This window comes from Mustelus asterias, chromosome 10, assembly GCF_964213995.1.
Source record: "Mustelus asterias chromosome 10, sMusAst1.hap1.1, whole genome shotgun sequence".
Taxonomy (NCBI): Eukaryota; Metazoa; Chordata; class Chondrichthyes; order Carcharhiniformes; family Triakidae; genus Mustelus; species Mustelus asterias.
Genome location: NC_135810.1, coordinates 113,914,441 through 113,934,117, shown reverse-complemented (window position 1 = coordinate 113,934,117; position 19,677 = coordinate 113,914,441). Strand labels below are relative to the sequence as shown.

The 19,677-nt window shown below is 46.9% G+C and overlaps 1 protein-coding gene across 1 annotated transcript in view; it reads left to right on the top strand.

The window, feature by feature from the left end:
- Nucleotides 1–865: 865 nt before the first annotated feature.
- LOC144499886 (S-geranylgeranyl-glutathione receptor P2RY8-like) overlaps nucleotides 866–19,677 on the top strand; it is a 50,842-nt gene continuing 32,030 nt past the window's right edge. Inside the window, exon 1 of the mRNA XM_078222520.1 lies at nucleotides 866–924. The gene's annotated coding sequence lies outside the window, so the exon portion shown is untranslated. The remainder of the gene's footprint in view (nucleotides 925–19,677) is intronic.

The following is a 19,677-nucleotide window of genomic DNA, read 5'->3' as shown; positions in this document are numbered from 1 at the left end:
TGACAATAATAAATCGAATCAAATCAAATCAATTCGAACTATGCCACTGCCACTCTGTGTTGGCATCCCCATGTCTCGGGAGTGCTGCACTGTCAGAGGTGCAGTCTTTTGGGCACTATGTGTTGGCACTGAGGGAGGGGCTGGCGATGTCCCTGGGAGGAGCAAACATGTAACCGAAAGGGGATTTTGCAGCCAAAAGCATCTGCAGAGGAGAACAAGGGAAGTTACTGGCAGAGAGGACCCAAGCCCAGTTACTCATCGCTTTACCGAGTGCATGTTCAATCCTGAACATTAGTCAGTGGTGCGAATTGTCCCTGTAATGTAATGCTGGGCTGTGTAAGGCGTGGAGATGGACGGATCTCACCCTGACTGTGAGCAGTGAGACAGCCCGAGCTCCCCCAGTGCATGAAGAACAAGGGGGTCTTTCTGGGGTTTTTTTTTTATTAATCAACTTGACGTGTCCAAAGCCTAAAGCTTGGTGTGTGTGTACTAAGCGATGCAGAACGCCGTCTATCACTGGCTCTGGGCATCGCCCCATCACTGAGCTTCATCTGCGGTCCAGCCCACACTCCAGTTAACAGTGGCAGGGCACAGCTCCAGATTGGCAGCTCACCCCCTCACCTCCTGGGCACTGAGTGTTGCCCCTAGCTTCTCACACATTGCCCTGTAAAGCCGCGGAACCCATGTGGATGTGAACCCATGAACAAGTGATGTCCGTGGGGCTCAGAGCGCAAGGGGGGCTCTGAGTGAGTGGGGGCTTCCTCAGGGAGTTCGCAGCTGATGCTGGGCTCCAGAATCCCCCCCCCCCCCGCCCCTCCCTCCAGCCCCTGTCTCCTGACTCCGTTCTTTCACCGTTGGGCAGAGACTGAACCTAATCCTGCCGCACAGGAACTCAGAGAGGAGCGGAATTGAAACTCACCAGCGGTAAGTCGTTTCATTTCATCACAGGATCAATCCTGTCCTGGAAATGTATCTATGTCGCTCAAACTCGTGTGCTAATTGTGAAAACTTTGCTGACACCGATCTGACCATTGTGTATATGTGTAAATATGTACGTGTGTATGTATGTACGTTGTGTGTGCCTGTGTGCATATCTCTGTGTGTATTGTGTGTCTTTATGTGTATGTAAATATGTGTGTGTCTATGTACATATGTGTGCATGTGTGTTTGTATGTGTACGTATGGTTACATTGTCTGTGTAAGTGTGTATATTGTGTGTCAATGTGTGTATACGTAAGTATGTGTGTATGTGTGTCTATGTACATATGTGTGTGTGTATGTATGTGTCTATGTATGTAAGTATGTGTCTGTGCATATGTATGTGTGCGTATGGTGCACACATGTGTGTTGTATGTGTACATGTATGTGTGTGCACGTATGGTGAATTGTGTATATGTGTGTATATATGTGTGTATGTGTGTAGTATTTAAGTTAAATATCTGTGCGTTATATGTGTATATACATGTGTATAGTGTATGTTTGTATTGTGTGTGCATATAGGTGTGTCTGTGTGTACGCATGTATGGTAGTATGTAAGTGTAAGTAAAGTTTTAAAGTTTTTTTAAAGTTTATTTATTAGTCACAAATAAGGCTTACATTAACACGGCAATGAAGTTACTGTGAGATTCCCCTATATATGTGTGTATTGTGCGTGTACATGTATGTGTATGGTGTATGTTTGTATCGTGTGTCTGTATATATGTGTGTGGTAGGTAAGTGTAAATATATGTGTTTATAGTATGTGTACATGTATGTTTATGGTGTATTGTTGTATTGTGCGTATATGCATGTGCGTATATGTATGTGTGTTACGTGTATATGTGTGTGTGTAGTATGTAAGTATTAAATATATGTGCATGTTGTGTGTATATTGTGTGCCTGTGCGCAAACCTATAGGTGCTTATTAATATCAGGACTTATTGAAAATGATACTCAATCGCAGACTCCACATTCTACCTCACCCCAGTTTGTCTGACCGACTGCATGAATGTTTCTGTAAAGGCACACTTTCTGCAGGGAATTCTCGCGAATCATCCTTTCTGAATCATTTCTGAGGTGGCAGCTGAGGTAACAGGGCTGTGAGGTTATTAACAATGGACTGTTAAAGCAAGAATCGGTTCCTCAATTCGAATTTGTGCCCCCTTTGCATTATTGCCCTCGTGGAATTTTAATGGGTGGATTCTAATTAATGGGAAGCAGTCCTAATCCAAAATAAAAAAAATAAAAATAATAAAAGATTACTGGAAATGGCAGCTAAGGGAGAGAGAGAAATAGGTTGAGGTTTTGTGGGGGGCATAGCCCTCAGCCAGAACTTTTATTTTGTATTTGCATCACATCTTACTTTTACTTCCCATTTTCAGCATTCTGATCCTAGAGTGAGGCTCAGAAAAGTTGACGTGTGTATCTTCCTGTTGCAGATGTTGAATTACTGTGCCGTTGGGTTAAAGTGACTGAATAGCTTCCCCTTCAGTGGCCTGTTTACATTAACCTGTCTTGGGAATAGTAGGATATTGGTAATGATGATCCAGAGACCTGAGCTGCTCTATAAGTGTGAGTTCAAATCCCACTCCGTCAGCTGACGGAATTTAAGTCAACTGATTTAATTAAAAATCTGGAATAAGATGACCCTGGTGATTTGTCACCGAACCCATCTGGTTCACTAATGCCTCCTTAGAGGAGACGGTGGTAGCCATGACATGGAGATGCCAGCGTTGGACTGGGGTGGGCACAGTAAGAAGTCTCACAATACCACGTTAAAGTCCAACAGGTTTATTTGGTAGCACGAGCTTTCGGAGTGCTGCCCCATCGTCAGGTGAGTGGAGCAGCACTCCGAAAGCTCGTGCTACCAAATAAACCTGTTGGACTTTAACCTGGTGTTGTGAGACTTCTTACTGTGTCATTAGAGGAGGAAATCTGCCATTCTTGCCCAGTGGCACAGTGGTACAGTGGTTAGCACTGTTGCCCCACAGCGCCAGGGACCCGGGTTTGATTCCTGACTTGGGTCACTGTCTGTGTGGAGTCTGCAGGTTCTCCCCGTGTCTGCGTGGGTTTCCTCCGGGTGCTCCGGTTTCCTCCCACACTCCAAAGATGTGCTGGTTAGGTTGATTGGCCATGCTAATTTGTCCTTAGTGTCAGGGGGTTTATCAGGGTAAATACGTGGGGTTACAGGGATAGGCCTGGGTGGGATTGTTGTCGGTGCAGGCTTGATGGGTCGAATGGCCTCCTTCTGCACTGTAGGGATTCTATGATTCTGTGATTCAGCCTGGCCTACATATCACTCCCGACCCACAGAAACATGGTTGACTCTGAAATGGCCTCGCAAGCTAGTCAGCAGTATTGAACCACTGCAGTAAAGTTGACTAAGAATAAAACTGGACATCAGTTTAGGCAGCGGAACCCAGTTCAATCGCCTGTGTAAAAACATCCTGCTCGGTAACTGAGGACTTGTTCCAAAACTGGGAGAACTCTCCCACAGATTAGTCAAGCATCAGCCTGCCCCAGTCCTGAACAAATCATACCTTGCAAACTTTGTACCAGACTCCTCCATCACCACGATAAAGGCAAAATACTGCTGGAATCTGAAACTAAAACAGAAAAATGGTGGAAAATCTCGGCAGGTCTGACAGCATCTGTGGAGAGAGAATAGAGCCAATGTTTTGAGCCTAGATGACCCTTCGTCAGAACTGAGAGGAAAGCGAGTTAGCAGAGATTTATACTCTGAGGGTAGGGAGAGGTGGTGGAATGGGACAAAGGGAATGTAAATGAGCATGCAGAAGGTGCTGAAAGTGTCCATTAAGTGATCAGAATGCGTTAATGGCAAAACAAAGGTACAGTTTGGTAAAGGACTGCCTGAGGAATGTGGCAGTTGGCCTGAAGAAGGAGGGGTTCGGGGTGGGGGGTTGGGGAGGGGGGAGAGCAATAAAATGGAGAATGAGATGAAATGAAACAAAATAAATGGAAATGGGGTGGAGGGGAGAGTTCATGCTCTGCAGTTCATGCTCTTCGAATGTGTGTGGCCAAATTGGTTATGTTCTCTGAGGTGTCAGGTATATATATACAACACTTCGATCCAATCAAGGCACATGTTCCACTCTGAGCTGTCAAAATGAAGTCTAGTGCCATTCGATTCTAAGCACCACCGTGCGCATTGCAACCATCTCATCACTGATTTCAGTGAGGGCTGAAGCTCTGTTATTGGCAACCTGTTCCAAAGCCGACTTCACAGACTCAATCTCAATTGTTTGTCATTCATGAGTTTTACCATTACCTTATCCCCTGGTTCAGGTAATTTAGGAGTGTTTTCCCCTGCCAATTTCATCCAATCTCTGTGTTGCTGTTGAGTGATCACCTGTTTTTTTGAGAGAATGTAAATGATCTATTAAATCTCTCATACACTGAAACACCGTTTCTCTGCCAATCTCAAGATCCCCTCCCCCTGTTATTACATCCTCTGGAAAGTGCATTGCTCTACCAGTCATTTGTTCAAAAGGGGATTAATCCTGTTCCTCGGGATGGAGTAGCTCTCTGTCTCAATAATATTGCAGGCAAAACCTGTACCCAATTGTTTCCTTCCTCTAAAGTGGCCTTGGCGAAACTATTCTTCAGTGTGCGATCCATTCGTTCTACCATTCCTGAGCTCTGTGGGTGATATGGTATTTGAAATCTTTGTTTTATCCCTAACATTTAGCAGACTTTTCTTAAGACTCTTCCTATGAAATGAGTTCTCTGATCTGAGTCTAACTGAAGAGGCATTCCTCACCTAGGTATTATCTAATTCGCCAATATCAAAGCTACAGTTTTAGCTGTGGCATCCTTTCATGGAAATGCTTCAACCCATCGAATAGATTGCTCAATAATTATTAAACAATAGGTCTTCCCTTTCACTCTCGGCAGTGGTCCTGTGAAATCCATCTGTAAATATTCCCATTGGTCCTTTCAGTCTTGGCTGGTTCCCCATCTTAACCCTATAGTGACGACCTGGTTCTACTTGGGCACATTGTCAACATTTTTGATAGAACCTTGGTATATCTTCCTCTATTCTTCTCCATCACCAATAATTTCCAAGTAGACTGATCATTTTGTCTTGTCCTGTGTGAGCTAATCCATAGTATACTTCCAACAAGGTTTGCTGTACTGCTTCTGGTCTTATTATTTTCCCTTCTCCATCTTGACCTTTCTGCCCCCGCTTGCTGTTCCTATTGCTGTTTCTCTTCCTCTGATGCTTGCACTTGAATCTGCTTCACATCAACATCTGTAACATCACTGACTGGTAATGCTGCTACACCTGCTGTTTGTGCCCCTTCCAAATTCTGTTCTAACAATTCTTTAGTGATTTTGTCTGCTTGACTGTTTCTTTTTTGCGTCGAACTCTCAATCTTCTTAACGTTAAAGTTTATTTATTAGTCACAAGTAGGCTTACAGTATCGCTGCAATGAAGTTACTGTGAAAATTCGCTCGTTACCACACTCCGGCGCCTGTTCAGGTACACTGAGGGAGAATTGAGCAAGGCCAATGCACCTAATCACCATGTCTTTTGGGCTGTGAGAGGAAACCGGAGCATCCAGAGGAAACCCATGCAGACACGGGGAGAACGTGCAGACTCCAGACAGACAGTGACCCAAGCCAGGAATTGAACCCAGCTCCCTGGTGTCACTGTACCACACTTAGGTGCTTGCTCTTTGATTACAGCTGCTTCTAAAGGATTCGATTAATTACCCCTTTGTCTGTGAGTGATTCTTCTGCTAAACCTTCACTTTCTCTTTCATTCACTTCTGCTACACATTCAAGCTCTGTTCCTTGCACTGTCAATCCTCCTGCAGGATTTTCCCTTACATCTCTGCTGATTTCTACATGTTTGTCTCCTGGCAAAAAATTTGCTTCCCATTTCAAACATCTTCCATTAGAAACTCTTTTTAATCTCCCTGCTTCTAAAAGTTGGACGATTGTGTGTGGACTGTGGAGAATTATTTTTTCCCATCAGGGTGAGTGGTTCTGAAACTCTTACTGCCTATGAGGCACATGCAAGTACTCTCACACATCGATGTATACCCCTGGCAACCGAATCTAATTGGGTGGAGGACCCCACTGGTCGAAACCTGTCTCCATGTTGTTGAGTTGCCACTGCAGCTTGCGTTACATCAATTTCCTAACAAAAAATGTGAGACGGTTCAGTAAGATCTGGTAATCCTAATGTAGGAGCTTTTAAATAGCAACATAGAAACTAGAAGCAGGAGTAGGCCATTTGGCCCTTCGAGCCTGCTCCGCCATTCATCTTCATCATGGTTGATCATTGAATTCAATATCCTGATCCACCCTTCCTCCCATATCTCTTGATCCCTTTAGCCCCAAGAGCTATATCTAATTTTTCTTGAAATTAGACAATGTTTTGGCCTCAACTACTTTCTGTGGGAGTGAATTCCACATGTTCACCACCCTCTGGGTGAAGAAATTTCTCCTCACTTCAGTTCTCAAAGAGGAACTCCCTTATCCTCAAACTATGACCCCTAGGTCTGGACTCCCCCACCATCTGGAACATTCTTCCTGAGTCTACCCAATCTAACCCTGTTAGAATTTTATAAGTTTCTATGAGATCCCCGCTCACTCTTCTAAACTCCATTGAATATAATCCTAACTGACTTCGTCTCTCCTCATATGACAGACCTGCCATCCCAGGAATCAGCCTGGTAAACCTTCGCTGTACTCCCTCTAAAGCAAGGACATCCTCCCTCAGATAAGGACACCAAAACTGCACACAATACTCCAGGTGTGGCCTCACTAATGCCCTATACAGTTGTAGCAAAACATCCCTATTAACATGGCTTGCTTTAAATCGGAAAATGCCTGCACTTCTTTCTCTCCCCATTCTGTTCTCTCACTACTGGCTTTCCCTCCTTTGATCAGATCCTGTAAGAGTTTTGCAAACACTGCATAATCTTCCACAAAATTCCTGCAATAATTAAAAAGCCTTCCATACTTGTCTTACCCCTTTTCCGGTGAGAGGCCTTGGTACATAATGCATAACCTTCTTCCGATCCTCTGGAGTTTCTTTCTTACTGAATTCTATAACATAATAACATCTTTGAAACAAAAATCAAACGGTCAGTTTGATTCCAGGCAGTAACTTGTTTTGATTGCTCATTTCTTTACCTTAAAGAGCATCATTGTATTAAGGAAACTTGCTTACAGCACATTTTCTTATGTTAGAATTGTCTGAGGCTCAGAAAACAGTGTTGTGGGCTTTCGAATAGCTATTAATGTCTAACTTATCACCAGGCTCACTCCCTTCAATGTTCATTTATTCTACTGGTTCAAAGGTTTACCAGGATGTTGCCTGGTATGGAGGGTATTAGCTATGAGGAGAGATTGAATAAACTAGGGTTGTTCTCCCTGGAAAGACGGAGGTTGAGGGGCGACCTAATAGAAGTTTATAAAATCATGAAGGGCATAGATAGGGTGAACAGTTGGAAGCATGTTCCCAGGTCAGAAATGACAAACACAAGGGGTCACAAGTTCAAGGTAAGGGGGGCAAGGTTCAATACAGATATGTGGGGGATGTATTTTACACAGAGGGTGTTGGGGGCCTGGAATGCACTACCAAGCAAGGTGGTTGAGGCAGACACGCTCGGATTTAAGACTTATCCAGATAGCCACATGAACAGACTGGGAATAGAGGGATACAAACGGATGGTCTAGTTAGGAACACATGATCGGTGCAGGCTTGGAGGGCCGAAAGGCCTGTTCCTGTGCTGTATTGTTCTTTGTTCTTTGATCTTTTCTTTGGATTGTTTCCCTTAGAGTCTGCCTTGCATCTGATACAGTTTTCAAACTTCCCATATTCAAAATTTGCGCCTATTCTCTCGTTAGCTTGCAATCTTGTTTTAAGAATCATTTAACCCTTTGCTACTAATCCTGTCAGTGTCTAAATGTCTAAAAACCATATATTGATTTGTTATAAATTTCCCACATCACCATTTCAGGCAGTGAATTCCAGATTCCCACCACCCTCTGGGTGAACAAGTTTTTCCTCAAACCCCCTTTAAATCTCCTGCCCTTTACCGTAAATCCAAGCCCTCTGGTTATTGACCCCTCTACTAAGGGGAAATGTTCCTTCCTATCTACCCTATCTACGTCCCTCAATTTTGTCCACCTCAACCATGTCCCCCCCTCAGCCTTCTCTGCTGTAAGGAAAACAACCCCAGCCTAACCGCCCTCTCTTCAGAGCTGAAGCTTTGTTAAACTCTTTCAAATTTGAAAACATCTATGAGGTGTCCCCAAAGCAACCCCCCCGACAATATCCCCACCCCCCCATATTCTTTGAAAAAAGAGCACCAGTTTTCCTCGCGATTGTAATCTCTCAATCCTTAAGAACCCCTTTAGAACCTTCTCCAATGCGTCTCAATCCTTTTTAAAATACGAAGACCTGAACTGTGTTCAGTACTCCAACTGCGGTCTAACGAAGATTCTGTGCAAGTTTAACATGGCTCCCTTGCATTCCAATTCTAGTCCTCCCAAAATGAACTCCCGTGCTTGTTATTAACCTGTGTAGCTACTTTTAGTGATTTGTGTGTTGGTGTCTCTCGTTCTCTCTGCTCCTTATTCCCATTTAGATTCTTCTTATTATATTTGCTCACCTTCTTCCTCCTATCAAAGTGCTCGCTTATCGATATTGAAATTAATTGGTTAGCTAAATATACATTCTACAAGTTTATGCACGGCTTCTTGCATTTTGCCATGTCCTTCCTTTGTCCTAACTCCCCCCTCTGATTTGGTGCTGTCTACAAATTTTGAAATGGTACCCTGGATTCCCGAGTTCAAATTGTAGTGGAAATTGTGAAGAACAGAACTCGCAACAAAGCTTCCTGTGGAACATCAGCCACAGGCACGGTCTGCCAAATCCAGCCTTGCAAAAACCACAGTTGCCCAAAATGTAGGGTTTTTAGAATATGCCGTGTGTAAATTTTAAATGAGTGAAACTAAAACATCTAACTTAACTGGACAATGTAACTCAGTGCCGCATTGGCACGGTGTGGCGCCGGACTGGTTATGCATTTTGTCGCTTTCCGGTCTATTCCTTGACCCTTGACCTCACTCGACCTGGCTTGGCCCAAACTGCCCAAGCTGAAATCCAGTTAGACCTGCAATCCTGCATGGCCTGAAACACTGCATCTGCATCATTGTTTTCGGGTGGCACGATGGCATAGTTGTTAGCACTGCTGCCTCACAGTGCCAGGGATCCGGGTTCGATTCCCAGCTTGGGTCACTGTCTGCGCAGAATCTGCACGTTCTCCCCTTGTCTGCGTGGGTTTCCTCTGGGTGCTCCGATTTCCTCCCACAGTCCGAAAGATGTGCTGGTTAGGTGCATTGGCCATGCTAAATTCTCCCTGAGGGTACCCGAACAGGCGCTGGAGTGTGGTGACTAGGGGATTTTCACAGCAACTTCATTGCAGTGCTAATGTAAACTTACTTGTGACACTAATAAATAAACTTTAAAAAAGAGATACTTAGATTTTTGCTTATGGGAATAGTGTGAGGGTTGTTGAGGTAAAAGGACAGCCATGATTTTGCTAAACAATGGAAGAGTCTCGAGGGATCAAACGACCTTCTCAATGTCCTATTGTTCCAAGCAGCTTAGGTCAGCCAGAAGTGAGAATGAAACTGTTGATTGTTTCAAAAACCCAACTGGTTGACTAATGTCCTTTAATAAAGAAAACATGCTGGCCATCTGGCTTGCTTGTGGCTTCAGCTGGACATCAATGTGGTTGACTCTTAGACATCCTCTGAGATAGCCTAACATGATGTGGAGATGCCGGCGTTGGACTGGGGTAAACACAGTAAGAAGTTTAACAACACCAGGTTAAAGTCCAACAGGTTTATTTGGTAGCAAAAGCCACACAAGCTTTCGGAGCTTCAAGCCCCTTCTTCAGGTGAGTGGGAATTATGTTCACAAACAGAGCATATAAAGACACAACCTCAATTTACATGAATAATGGTTGGAATGCGAATACTTACAACTAATCAAGTCTTTAAGAAACAAAACAATGTGAGTGGAGAGAGCATCAAGACAGGCTAAAAAGATGTGTATTGTCTCCAGACAAGACAGCCAGTGAAACTCTGTGGGGGTTACAAATAGTGTGCCATGAACCCAATATCCCGGTTGAGGCCGTCCTCGTGTGTGCGGAACTTGGTTATCAGTTTCTGCTCAGCGACTCACACATCTTTTTAGCCTGTCTTGATGCTCTCTCCACTCACATTGTTTTGTTTCTTAAAGACTTGATTAGTTGTAAGTATTCGCATTCCAAACTTTTGACTGAGGCCAAGATTTTCTGGCTCCACCATCTGGGCAGAATGTTGGCACAGTGGTTAGCACTGCTGCCTCACAGCGCCAGGGATCCAGGTTCAATTCTGGCCTTGGTGGGTGTCTGTGTGAAGTTTGTGCATTCTCCCCGTGTCTGCGAGGGGTTTCCTCCGGGCGCTCCAGTTTCCTCCCACACTCCAAAGATGTGCAGGTTAGATGGATTGGTCATGCTAAAATTGCCCCTAAGTGTCAGGGGGACTAGCAGGGTAAGTGCGTGGTGTTTGGGGGATAGGGACTGGGTTGGATTGTTGGCGGTGCACGCTCAATGGGCCAAATGGCCTCTTTCTGCACTGTAGGGACTCTATGGTGGCGGGGGGGCTGGGGGTGGGGGGTTGGGGGGGGTTGGGGGGGGGTGGTGGTGGGGGGGGGGTGGTGGTGGGGGGGGGGTGGTGGTGGGGGGGGGGTGGTGGTGGGGGGGGGGGGTGGGGGGGGGGTGGGGGGGGGGTTGGGGGGGGGGTTGGGGGGGGGGGGTGGGGGGGGGGTGGGGGGGGGTGGGGGGGGGGGTGGGGGGGGGTGGGGGGGGGTGGGGGGGGGGGTGGGGGGGGGTGGGGGGGGGTGGGGGGGGGGTTGGGGGGGGGTTGGGGGGGGGTGGGGGGGGGTGGGGGGGGCGGGTGGGGGGGGTGGGGGGGTGGGGGGGGGTGGGGGGGGCGGGTGGGGGGGTGGGGGGGGCGGGTGGGGGTGGGGGGGGGGTGTGGGGGGGGGGTTGGGGGGGGTGTGGGGGGGGGTTGGGGGGGGTGGGGGGGGTGTGGGGGGGGGGTGGGGGGGGCGGGTGGGGGTGGGGGGGGGGTGGGGGGGGGGGGTGGGGGGGGGGTGTGGGGGGGGGGGTGGTGTGGGGGGGGGGTGGGGTGGGGGGGGGTGGGGGGGAGGTGGGGGGGGGGTGGGGGGGGTGGGGGGGAGGTGGGGGGGGGGGTGGGGGGGTGGGGGGGGGTGGGGGGGGGTGGGGGGGGGGTGGGGGTGGGGGTGGGGGGTGGGTGGGGGGGGGGTGCGCGCTATACAGACAAAGCATACTGTTCATAGAGAAGGAAAGGAGAGGGTGAAGAATGTAATGTTACAGTCACAGCTAGGGTGCAGAGAAAGATCAACTTAATGCAAGGTAGGTCCATTCAAAAGTCAGGGAAGAAGCTGTTCTTGAGTCGGTTGGTACGTGATCTCAGTCTTTTGTATCTTTTTCTTGATGGAAGAAGGTGGAAGAGAGAATGTCTGGGGTGTGTGAGGTCCTTGATTATGCTGGCTGCTTTTCCGAGGCAACGGGAAGGGTAGACAGAGTCAATGGGTGGGAGGCTGGTTTGCGTGATGGACTGGGCTTCATTCACGACCCTTTGTAGCTTCTTACGGTCTTGGACAGAGCAGGAGTCATAGCAAGCTGTGATACAACCAGAAAGGATACTTTCTATGGTGCATCTGTAAAAATTGGTGAGAGTCATCGCGGACATGCCAAATTTCCTTAGTCTACTGAGAAAGTAGAGGCGTTGGTGGGCTTTCTTAACTATAGAGTCAGATCCGATCAGCGGTGGGGCTGGAAAATCCTGGCCTTAGAGTTAAGGCACACCGATAATTTAGAGAGGATTTTAGTGATTTTAAGATTACGGATTAACGAGACTGAGATAAAAAGAAAATTTGCATCAAGTATGCAGAGGTTGGTGGAAAGCGCTGATAGATTAAATAAGCACTGTGGGTAGGATGCGTATGGAGTAGGAGAGAGTGTAGGAGACGCAGAGGAAATGGTTGATGACACATATGCATTGTGTAACTGAGATCTAAAAGATTTGACTGTTATTTTCTCAACAATTTTTAATTTTCTTTCATGCTCTCTTCGTCCTTTCTTGGAAACATCCCAAAGGTTGCAGGCCATCCTTGAGTTCATTATTGGACTTGGAAAATGCAGGGAATTAGAGTCAAACACAATAACAACATCCTGTATTCTTAAAGCACTATTCACATGGTAAAATGTTCCAAGGGGCGGCACGGTGGCACAGTGATTAGCCCTGTTGCCGCACAGCTCCAGAGACTTGGATCCGATTTCCTGCTTGGGTCACTGTCTGTGAGGAGTCTGTACGTGATCTCTGTGTCTGCGTGCGTTTTCTCCGGGTGCTCCAGTTTCGTCCCACAGTCCAAAGATGTGCGGGTTAGGTTCATTGGCCATGCTAAAATTGACCCTTAGTGTCCTGAGATGTGTAGTTAGAGGGATTAGCGAGTAAATGTGTGGGGTTGGAGGGATGGGACCTGGGTGGGATTATTGTCGGTACGGACTCGATGGACTGAATGGCCTCCTTCTGCACTGTAGGGATTCTAAGATATTTCACAGGAGTGTGATTGAACAGAATTTGACACCAAGATACTTAAGAAAACATTAGGACAGGTAACCAAAAGCTTGGTTAAAATGGTGGGCATTAAGTTTATTTATTAGTAGCATAAGTAGGCTGACATTAACACTGCAATGAAGTTACTGTGAAAATCCCCTAGTCGCCACACCCCGGCACCTTTTCAGGTACACTAAGGGAGAATTTAGCATGGCCAATGCACCTAAACAGCACGTCTTTCGGACTGTGGGAGGAAACCGGAGCACCCGGAGGAAACCCACGCAGGCACGGGGAGAACATACAGACTCCGCACAGACAGTGACCCAAACCGGGAATCTAACCCGGGTCCCTGGCGCTGTGAGGCAGCATTGCCAACCACTGTGCCATCGTGCCGCCCCTAAAGGAGGGAAGATATGTTAACAAGATTCAGGAAAGTATTCCAGCATTTGGGGCCCAGCTGAAGGCATAGCTGCCAATGGTGGAGTGTTTAGAATCCAGGAAATGCAATGGGCCATAATTAGAGAGATGCGGGTTATAGGGTTAGAAGAGGTTACAGAGATAAAAGTAAGGCATTGGTGGATTAGGACCCCATGTAAGTCAATGAGCAGAAAGGTCATGGGTTAAGGAGATGTGGTTTGATTTAGAGTATGGGTAGCAGAAATTTGGATGAGCTCAAGTTTCTAGAGTGTGTCAGATAGATGCCAAAGATGTCAAAAGACAGCACCGGACCAAGCTAGAGTCCCAGGTTAGCCACACGGACCCCTGTCGACTATGGCAAGGTTTGCAATACGTAACAGGCTACAAGATGAAGGCATGTAAAATCGCCAGCTCCAATGCATCCCTCCATGATGAGCTCAATGCATTCTATGCCCGTTATGAGCAAGAAGTCAGCGAGAGCACGCCCTCCACCCTGGAAGCCCTGGATGAACCTGTATCTGAGGTCACCATTGCAGATGTCAGAGCAGCTTTCTCGAAGGTCAACCCACGGAAAGCGAATGGCCTGGATGGGGTACCCGGACGAGCACCCAGATCCTGCACAGGTCAGCTGCTAGGGGTATGCGGAGACATCTTCAACCTCTCTTTACAACAATCTGAGGTCCTTATCTGCTTCAAGAAGACAACCATCATCTCGGTACCAAACAAAGCCAAAGCCTTAATGACCATAATCCGGTGGCTCTAACATCCATCTTTATGAAGTGCTTCGAAAGGTTAGTCATGGCATGAATGAATTCCAGCCTCCTGGACTGCCTGGATCCACTACAGTTTGCCTACCACCGCAACAGGTCTACAGCAGACACCATCTCACTGACCCTGCAGTCAATCCTGGAACACCTGGATAACAAAGACACCTATGTCTTTGACTACAGCTCAGCCTTCAACACCATTATTCCCACGAAACGCATCTCCAAACTCGTTGGCCTGGGACTCGGCTCCTCCCTCTGCGACTGGGTCCTGAACTTCCTAACTCACAGACCACAATCTTGTTTTATCCGCAAGTTACCGAGAGAGGATGGCAGGGAAGGTAGTGCTCTGTTCCTCCTGCAGAATGTTTGAGGTGAGGGTCAGTGTCCCTGCTGATTTCACCTGTGGGAAGTGCACCCATCTCCAGCTCCTCAAAAACCGCGTTAGGGAACTGGAGCTGGAGCTGGATGAACTTCGGATCATTCGGGAGGCAGAGGTGGTCATAGATAGAAACTTTGGGGATGTAGTTACTCCGAAGAATGAAGATAGATGGGTGACGGTGAGAGGGGCTGGGGGGAAGCAGTCAGTACAGGGAGTCCCCGTGGTCGTTCCCCTCGGCAACAAGTATACTGCTTTGGATACTGTTGAGGGGGCCACGGTGACCGGATCTCCAGCACTGAGTCCGTCCCTGTGGCTCAGAAGGGAAGGGGGGAGAGCAGGAGAGCAATAGTTATTGGGGACTCGATAGTTAGAGGGATAGATAGGAGGTTCTGTGGCAGCGAAAGAGACTCACGGATGGTATGTTGCCTCCCGGGTGCCAGGGTCTGTGACGTCTCGGATCGTGTTTTCAGGATCCTTAAGGGGAAGGGGGAACAGTCACAAGTCGTGGTACACATCGGTACCAACGACATAGGTAAGAGAAGGGACGGGGATTTAAAACAGGAATTTAGGAAGCTAGGGTAGAAACTGAGAGCAAGGACAAACCATGTTGTCATCTCTGGTTGTTGCCAGTGCCACGTGCTAGCGAGTTGAGGAACAGGGAGAGAGTGCAGATAAACACGTGGCTGCAGGGATGGTGTAGGAGGGAGGGTTTCAGTTACATGGATAATTGGAGCACATTCTGGGGAAGGTGGGACCTGTACAAACAGGACGGTTTGCACCTGAACCAGAGGGGCACCAATACCCTGGGAGGGAAATTTGCTACGGCTCTTCGGGGGGGTTTAAACTAATTTGTCAGGGGGATGGGAAAACGAGCTGTCGTCCAGAAGCCAGTGTTGAGTGTAGTGAGGTACTGAGGAGGGTATCAAGGTCGCAGGAGTGTACCGGCAGACAGGAAGGTGGGTTGAAATGTGTCTACTTCAATGCAAGGAGCATCCGGAATAAGGTAGGTGAACTTGGAGTGTGGATTGGTACTTGGGACTACGATGTTGTGGCCATTACGGAGACATGGTTAGACCAGGGACAGGAATGGTTGTTGGAAGTTCCGGGGTATAGATGTTTCAGTAAGAGTAGGGAAGGTGGTAAAAGAGGTGGAGGAGTAGCATTGTTAATCAAGGATAGTTTAACGGCTGCAGAAAAGCAGTTCGAGGGGGATCTGCCTACTGAGGTAATATGGGCTGAAGTTAGAAATAGGAAAGGAGCGGTCACATTGTTAGGAGTTTTCTATAGGCCCCCAAATAGTAATAGAGATGTGGAGGAAGAAATTGCAAAGCAGATTATGGCTAGGTGTGGAGGTCACGGGGTAGTTGTCATGGGTGACTTTAACTTTCCAAATATTGATTGGAACCATTATAGGTCGAATAGTTCAGATGCGGCAGTTTTTGTACAGTGTGTTCAGGAGGATTTCCTGACACAATAAGTGGATAGGCCAACAAGAGGTGGGGCCACATTGGACTTGGCACTGGGTAATGAACCAGGCCAAGTGTTAGATTTGTTTGTGGGGGAGCACTTTGGAGATAGTGACCACAATTCGGTGTCTTTCATTATTGCAATGGAGAGGGATAGGGCCATACGGCAGGGCAAGGTTTATAATTGGGGGAGGGGTAATTATGGTGCGATTAAGCAAGAATTAGGGAGCATAAGATGGGAACAGAAACTGTCAGAGAAAGGCACAAATGAAAAGTGGAGCTTGTTCAAGGAACAAATACTGCGTGTCCTTGATAGCATGTCCCCGTCAGGCAGTGAGGAAATGGCCGAGTAAGGAAACATTGTTCACAAAAGAGATTGAATGTCTTGTCAAGAGGAAAAAGGAAGCGTATGTAAGGATGAGAAAAGGTAGCAAGGAATGAGCTAAAAAAAAGGGCTTGGGAGAGCTAGGAGGGGCATGAGAAGTCCTTGGCGGGTCAGAATAAGGAAAACCCCAAGGTTTTTTACTCTTATGTGAGAAATAAAAGAATGACCAGGGTGAGGTTAGGGGCGGTCAAGGATAGTAGTGGGAACTTGGGCATGGAGTCAGAAGAGATAGGAGAGGCGATGAATGAATACTATTCTTCAGTGTTCACCAAGGAGAGGGGCCATGTTTTTGAGGATGAGATTGTGATACAGACTGATAGGCTGGAGGAGGTAGATGTTCTGAGGGAAGATGTATTAGCAATTTTGAAAAACCTGAGGGTCGATAAGTCTCCTGGGCTAGATGGGATATATCCAAGGATTCTTTGGGAGGCAGGGGATGAGATTGCAGAGCCTTTGGCTTTGATCTTTGGGTCCTCACTGTCCACGGGGATAGTGCCTGAGGACTGGAGAGTGGCGGATGTTCTTCCCCTGTTCAAGAAAGGAAATAGGAATGACCCTGGTAATTAAAGGCTGGTTAGTCTTACTTCAGTGAAGTTAATGGAAAAGGTCCTGAGGGATAGGATTTATGATCATTTGGAAAGATGCAGCTTAATCCAGGATAGTCAACACGGATTCATGAAGGGTAAGTCTTGCCTCAATACACATCTCTTTAACCTGTGTTTAATGTTCCCTCCACTCACATTATCTGTACCTTTAAGACCTGGCTGGCTGTAGAGATTTGCATTCTAATTAGTATTCTGTAACTTGATGTTGTGTCTCTGTGCACTGTTGGAGAACAGATTTTCACTCCATCTGACGAAGGGGCAGCGCTCTGAAAGCTTATGGTATTTGCTACCAAATAAACCTGCTGGACTTTAACCTGGTGTTGTGAGACTTTTTACTATCTCATAGAAGACAGAGGGTGATGGTGGATGGAAAATTTTCAGACTGGAGACCAGTTACCAGCAGTGTACCACAGGGATCAGTGCTGGATCCTCTGCTATTTGTGATTTTTATCAATGACTTGGAGGAGGGGGCTGAAGGGTGGGTCAGTAAATTTGCTGACGACACCAAGATTGGTGGCGTAGTGGATGAGGTGGAGGGCGGTGGTAGGCTGCAAAGTGACTTTGAAAGGATGCAAAGCTGGGCCGAAAAATGGCAGATGGAGTTTAACCCTGATAAGTGCGAGGTGATTCATTTTGGTAGGACAAATTTGAATGCGGATTACAGAGTCAACGGCAGAGTTCTGAGAAATGTGGAGGAACAGAGAGATCTTGGGGTTCATATCCACAGATCTCTGAAGGTTGCCACTCAAGTGCATAGAGCCGTGAAGAAGGCCTATAGTGTGTTAGCGTTTAGTAACAGGGGGTTTGAGATTAAGAGCCATGGGGTTATGCTGCAACTGTACAGGACCTTGGTGAGACCACATTTGGAATATTGTGTGCAGTTCTGGTCACCTCACTATAAGAAGGATGTGGAAGCATTGGAGAGAGTGCAGAGGAGATTTACCAGGATGCTGCCTGGTTTGGAGGGTAGGTCTTATGAGGAAAGGTTGAGGGAGCTAAGGCTTTTCTCTTTAGAGCGGAGGAGGATGAGAGGCAACTTAACAGAGGTTTATAAGATGATGAGGGGGATAGATAGAGTGGCTGTTCAGAGACTATTTCCTCAGGTGGATGTAGCTGTTACTAGGGGGCATAACTATAAGGTTCATGGTGGGAGATATAGGAGGGATGTCCGAGGTAGGTTCTTTACTCAGAGAGTGGTTGGGGTGTGGAATGGACTGCCTGCTGTGATAGTGGAGTCGGACACTTTAGGAACTTTCAAGCGGTTATTGGATAGGCACATGGAGCACACCAGAATGATAGGGAGTGGGATAGCTTGATCTTGGTTTCGGACAAAGCTCGGCACAACATCGAGGGCCGAAGGGCCTCTATTGTGCTGTACTGTTCCATGTTCTATGTTCACAATCAGTAAGGATAGGCAACAACACCTCTTCCATGATCACAAGGCTGTGTTCTCTGCTCCCTACTATACTCCTTATACACCTATGACTGTGTGGCCAAATTCCCCTCCAGCTTGATTTTCAAGTTTGCTGATGACACCACCGCAAGAGCCTACAAAAGGTCATGAGTGTAGCCCAATCCATCACGCAAACCAGCCTCCCATCTACACTTCCCGCTGCCTCGGCAAAGCAGCCAGCATAATTAAGGACCCCACGCACCCCGGACATTCTCTCTTCCACCTTCTTCCTTCGGGAAAAAGATACAGAGGTCTGAGGTCACATACCAACCAACTCAAGAACAGTTTCTTCTCTGCTGCCATCAGACTTTTGAATGGACTTACTTGCATTCAGTTGATTTTTCTCTGCACCATAGCTATGACTGTAACATTACATTCTGCACTCTCTCATTTCCTTCTCTATGAACGGTATGCTTTGTCTGTACAGCGCGCAAGAAACAATACTTTTCACTGTGTACTAATACATGTGAAAATAATAAATCAAATAAAATCTAATCAAATCAGATGGAAGGTTGACCAGGCTGTAATAGTTAAGTCTAGAGATAACGATTGGCGTTTCAGCAAAACATGATGTGAGACAGGGGTGGAGTTGGGTACTATTACGGAGTTAGAACTAGGATCATCTGCAGTAAACAGTGCCAACCTCCAGAATTGTCCTGACACCTCTAGAAGTTATGGATTAATCTTTTGGACACTGCTTCATACAACCTCTGTAATTTAAAGTGTAAGTTGCCTATATCAAAAGCATGGTGTTTAGTCAATAGTGCTTTCTTTGTCATTTGTTACTGTAAAAGTTTTAAAACGTGAAATCTTGTCTCCTTTTCTGAGGAAGGATGTTCTTGCTCTTGAGGGAGTGCAGCGAAGGTTTACCAGGCTGATTCTGGAGATGGCGAGACTAATGTATGAGGAGAGATTGACTAGGTTAGGATTGTTTTCGCTGGAGTTCAGATGAATGAGCGGGGATCTCATAGAGACTTATAAAATTCTAACAGGACCAGGCAGGGTAGATGCAGGGAGGATGTTCTCGATGGTGGGGGAGTCTAGAACCAGGAGTCACAGTCTGAGGACTCTGGCTAGTCCATTTAGTAAGAGTTTTAACAACACCAGGTTAAGGTCCAACAGGTTTATTTGGTAGCAAATACCATTAGTTTTCGGATTACCTTCGTCAGATGGAGTTGCCAGATTTCCACTCCATCTGACGAAGGAGCAGTGCTCTGAAAGCGAATGGTATTTGCTACCAAATAAACCTGTTGGACTTTAACCTGGTGTTGTTAAAACTCTTACTGTGTTCACCCCAGTCCAACGCCGGCATCTCCACATCATGATAGTCCATTTAGGACAGAGGTGAGGAGACATTTCTTCACCCAAAGAGTGGTGAGCCTGTGGAATTCATTACCACAGGAAGTAGTTGATGCCAAAACATTGAATGCATTCAAGAAGCGGCTGGATATAGCACTTGGGGGCGAATGGGATCAAAGGTTATGTGGAGAAAGCAGGATTAGGCTATTGAGTTGGACGATCACCCATGATCGTAATGAATGGCGGAGCAGG